Genomic DNA, 5,678 nt, shown 5'->3' on the forward strand with positions numbered 1-5,678 from the left:
TCTACGTCATCATCAGGCGACGTCCTTGGTGCTAATTGAGTCGTCTCATGAACAGGCCCTCCCCTGCTTGGGGGTCTGGCACCTATTCCTCCAGTTTGATGATCATTGTTATTTGAAAGAGGTCAGCTCCTGGATTTGGTCTAAAGTAAAGGTGGTAATAACTCCACCCCTTTACTGCTACACCCTGATTCCCACTTTTCTACACCTCCCCCCATGACCTGTTCAACTTCTCCCCTCACCTCCATCTTCAATGCCTTTGTTCCCAGCAAAGCCATCCCAGTCATTCCCTGATACAGTCCCAATCTTTCCTCCCTCAAATGCAAGGGGCTCAAACCCGAGTGTACCTGCCACACAACCAATTCAGCCGTCCATCACAAGATTTGGCTTAATTGCATCAAGCTTTACCAGGCCTTGCGTCATTTTTGCCAAAAACTATCCACTGCTCTGTTGTGTCACACCTCCACCTCTGTTCAAATCAATTCCATCCCTCCCACAGCACTGAAAAAGCCATAGCCAAAGTCAGAAAAGACATTATTCAGCAGGTCTGACAGCATCTGTGGAGAGAAAGACGTTAATGTTTCGAGTCTGTATGACTTCTTCAGAGCTAAAGGGAGGTGGAAATGTGGTGAAATATATGCTGTTTAAAGGAGGGTGGAATGGGTGAAGCTGGATAGAAGGCCAGTGATAGGTGGAGGCAAAGGAGAGATTGCAAAAGATGCCATAAACAAAAGGGCTGTTAATAGTGGTGGTACTGGCTAAAGGAGGTGCTAATGGTGACAAAGAATGGAAAGCAGAATGTGATAATGGCAGGACCAGGGTAAGCACTCTGGGAAGTGACAGATGGCCCTAGTGGGGGTGGGGTGGGGTGGGGGGAGGGGATGGTGTTGGGAAAAAAGATCAAAAAGGCTAAAAGCTGGGGATAAAACAATGATTAAAAATGGAAATACATGAAAGTAAGTTGGAAAAAATATAAATTAAAAAATAAAAATGAATATAGAAAAAAGGGGGGATCAAAAAGGGATGGGGATGGAGGAGAGTTCATAGTCTGAAGTTGTTGAACTCAATGTTAAGTCCGGAAGGCTGTAAAGTGCCTAATTGGAAGATGAGGTGCTATTCCTCCAGTTTGCGTTGAGCTTCACTGGAACATTGCAGCAGACCAAGGACAGACATGTGGGCATGAGAACAGGATGGTGTGTTGAAATGGCAAGCGACAGCAAGGCCTGGGTCGTGCTTGCGGACAGACTGAAGGTGTTCTGCAAAGCGGTCACCCAGTCTGCGTTTGGTCTCTCTAATGTAGAGGAGGCCGCATTGGGAGCAGCGAATGCAGTAGACCAAATTGAGGGAAGTGCAATTGAAGTGCAGCTTCACTTGAAAGGAGTGTTTGGGTCCTTGGACGGTGGAGGAGGGGGGAAGTAAAGGGGTGGGTGTTGCACCTTCTGCAGTTGCATGGGAAGGTGCCATGGGAGGGGGTTTAGGTGTAGGGGGTGATGGAGGAGTGGACCAGGGTGTCCTGGAGGGAACAGTCCCTACTGAATGCCCATAGGGGGATGAAGGGAAGATGTGTTTGGTGGTGGCATCATGCTGGAGTTGGCGGAAATGGCGGAGGATGGTCCTTTGAATGTGGAGGCTGGTGGGGTGAAAAGTGAGGACAAGGGGGACCCTATCATGTTTCTGGGAGGGAGAGGAAGGTGTGAGGGCAGAGGCGCGGAAGATGGTTCGGACACGGTTGAGGGCCTTGTCAACCACCGTGGGTGGAAAACCTCGGTTAAGGAAGAAGGAAGACATGTCAGAAGCACTGTTTTGGAAAGTGGTCAATTTGATCTACTGCATTCGCTGTTCCCATTATGGTCTCCTTTACATTGGAGAGACCAAATGCAGACTGGGTGACCGCTTTGCAGAACACCTTCGGCCTGTCTGCAAGCAAGACCCAGACCTTCCTGTCACTTGCCATTTCAACACACCATCCTGCTCTCATGCCCACGTGTCCGTCCTTGGCCTGCTGCAATGTTCCAGTGAAGCTCAACGCAAACTGGAGGAACAGCACCTCATCTTCCGATTAGGCACTTTACAGCTTTCCGGACTTAACTTCGAGTTCAACAACTTCAGGCCATGAACTCTCTCCTCCATCTCCACCCCTTTTTAATCCCCCCTTTTTTCAATATTCATTTTTACTTTTTCTGACTTACTTTCATTATTATTTGTTAAATTTATTTCCATTTTTATTCATTGTTTTATCCCCAGCTTTTAACCTTTTCAATCTTTTTTCTCACCACCATCCCCTTCCCCCCACCCCACCCCTACTAGGGTCATCTGTCACTTTTTAGAGTGCTTACCCTGGCCTTGCCATTACCACATTCTGCTTTCCACTTGTAATGTCATTAGCACCTCCTTTAGCCAGTACCACCACTATTAACAGCCCTTTGACCTTTTGTTTATGACATGTTTTGCAATCTCTCCTTTGCCTCCACCTATCGCTGGCCTTCTATCCAGCTTCACCCATTCCACCCCACCTTAAACAGTATATATTTCACATTTCTACCTCCCCTTAGCTCTGAAGAAGTCATATGGACTCAAAACATTGACTCTGTCTTTCTTTCCATTGTTGCTGTCAGACCTGCTGAATATTTCCAGCATTTTTTGTTTTTGTTTCAGGTTTCCAGCATCCGCAGTATTTTGCCCTTATCAGATAAGACATTGTCTGTGACATTGCGCATTTTCCTTTCTTGACCTGTCCAGAGCTTTCCAGTCAACTACCCCATTCTCTTGCCTTTCCTCTGTCAGCACAAAACTCACTTCATTCCGTGCTTACCTATCCAATTGAAGCCATAGAATCTCTACCAATAGCTTACCTTTCCACCCTAGCACCATCATCTTCCAAATTCTACATCCTTGGCCCTTTCCTTCTTTTCATCTAGATGTTGCCGTTTGCAAAAACATTCACAAACGTGTATACCTGATACCACCTCTATAATATCACTCCCTTAGCCAATCCACCACCGAAAATATCACATTTATAGGCCACCTGCAATCTTGATTCATTAAATGCTCGACTGGCCAACCTCCTATTCTCCACCCTTTGCTCATCCAAAATTCTGCTGTCTGTATTTCTCTTCCACACTAAGTTCTGCTTGTCACCTGTCAGCCTTGGCTCAGTACTAGATGGTTGTGGATTCAAGCCCTACTCCAGAGACTGAATCATAAAATCTAGGTCAACTCTACTAATGAAGGCCTTTCAGTGAGACTTTAAAACTAGGGATCTGTTTGTACATTTAAAAAAACTGTAGTGTTTATTGTGTACCAATATGATGATTAGGTTGCAGCTGAGTTGTTTTATTCTTCAGAGCAAATGGGTGACTTACTGGACCATTTCAGAATCAACCACAGGAGTGTGGTATTGGAGTCATGTATAGGCCAGACCTGGCAAAGGCAGCAAATTTCCTTTTCTAAAGGACAATTGAACTGGTTGTGTTTTAATGGCAATTTGGCAAATTCATGCCCATTTTAACTGATGCTACCTCTCTCTATTCCAGATTTATTGATTTTAAACTGAATTCAAATGATCAAACTGCCATGGTGATATTTGAAGTCATACTCTGGTTTATTAATCCAAGATTCTGGATAACTAGTCCAGTAACATAGCCACACTACTGCACCCCAACTCATTTTATAATTGTCTACATTTAGATGGCAAAGCTTTTCCAATAGTTCATTTGGCATGTCACGCACCGAGCAATCAAAACAAGAAATCCTCATATTTTGGTCTGTGTTGAGTTAGCAAATTTCAGTCAGATGGAGTACACCCATAGATTTAGGAAGAAAAATCAACTAGGATTCCATTCTAAATTGCTGTCAGTGACACCTGCTGGAAAGGGTGCATATTACAGACATTGGATGAGGGCAGTATTGCTGTGATGCCTCCATGAATTAACAAACCTACCATTCTTCACTGTGTAGACCCATGTGAAGAATGGTCACTTATGCAAGGTACTGGAAAACATGACCTTAGGTCTTCTGGAGAGGATGTCAGAAGATTAGATAGTGGAAATGTTTTTTTAAAAACTCAGAAAAAGTAAAACCTTAAAAGAAAATTGGCCTTATGGGCTGATTACTTATGAAGCTGCAAATAGAAATATGAAATTCCTTTAGTCACGTTATTTCCATGCCTGCAACTTGTTCTCCCTGACTATAAGCATCAAGAAAATCGTGGTCATGGGACAAGGTGTCACATCTCCGCCCTGATCACATTAAACACCCCCCCCCCCCCCCACTGGAAGTCCTGGGTTCACATGATAGATAATCTGTCCCTTGGTGCAGAGCACTATACACGCATAGGAAAGCTGCTGCCACCTTTGGCCGATTCACAAAACGTGCATGGAATAACATCAAACCGACCCTTAGGACCAGGCTGATGGTTTATAAGGCCTGTATAATAAGGCACCTTGCTGTATGGTTGAGAAAAATGGATGACTTACAGCCGTCAAGAGGCTCAACAATTTCCATTTTCACTGGCTGCAGTGCATTATGGGCACATCCTGGCAGGACAAGATCACAAACGCGGCAGTCCTCTACAAGGCAGAGCTCCCAAGTTTGTTAGCGCTCATTGAACAGAGATGGCTTCGTTGGCTCTGACATGCCCACAGGATGGAAAACAGTAGCATACACAATGGTGAGATAGCCGGAGCTAGACAACCAGGACGTTCAAAGCTCTGCTTCAAGGATGCAACTGACACCAATGCCAAAAACGACAACCCACAATGATACTTAGTAGCTTCAGGTGTGGCACTTGTGGCAGAACCTGCCTCTCAAGGATTAGCCTCTTCAACCAACCAAAGGTGCACCATATGAAGACAACCCATCTGAAATTTGTTTTCTATGTAAATCATCTTTTGTAGATTGAAGGATGACAGAAAGAACTAGGTATTGTAAGAATGAATATTAAATATATTTTATGGTTAAACATTTTAGACATTTTACAGCAAGTAATTAAGAAGGCTAATGAAATGCTATCCTTTATTATGAGAGGAATTGAACATAAAAGTAAGGATGTTGTGCTTCAGTTATAGAGGGTATTGGTGAGACCGCACCTCGAATACTGTGTGCAATTTTGGTCTCCTTATTTAAGGAAGGATGTAAATGCATTGGAGGTGGTTCAAAGGAGGTTTACTGGATTGATACCTGGAATGAGCACATTGTCTTATGAGGAAAGGTTGGACAGACTGGGCTCGTTTCCACTGGAGTTTAGAAGAGTGAGGGGTGATGTGATTGAAGTATACAAGATCCTGAACGGCCTCGACAAGATGGATGTTGAAAGGATGTTTCCTCTCGTGGGTGAGTCCAGAACTAGGGGGCACTGTTTTAAAATTAGGGGTTGCCCTTTTAGGACAGAGATGAGGAGAATCTTTTTCTAAGGGTTGTGCGACTTTGGAATTCTCTGCCTCAGAAGGTGATGGAGATGGGGTCATTGAATATTTTTAAGGCAGAGGTAGAGAGATTCTTGTTAGGCAAGGGAGTCAGAAGTTATCAGGGTTAGATGGGAATGTGGAAATCGAAACACAAGATGATCAGCCATGGTCTTATTGAATGGCGGAACAGGCTCAAGGGGCCGAATGGTCTACTCCTGTTCCTATTTCTTATGTTCTTAGACATTGTCCACTGAAGACTGAGAAAAACAGTTCAAC

Source organism: Cetorhinus maximus, chromosome 2, assembly GCF_964194155.1.
Source record: "Cetorhinus maximus chromosome 2, sCetMax3.hap1.1, whole genome shotgun sequence".
Classification (NCBI taxonomy): Eukaryota; Metazoa; Chordata; class Chondrichthyes; order Lamniformes; family Cetorhinidae; genus Cetorhinus; species Cetorhinus maximus.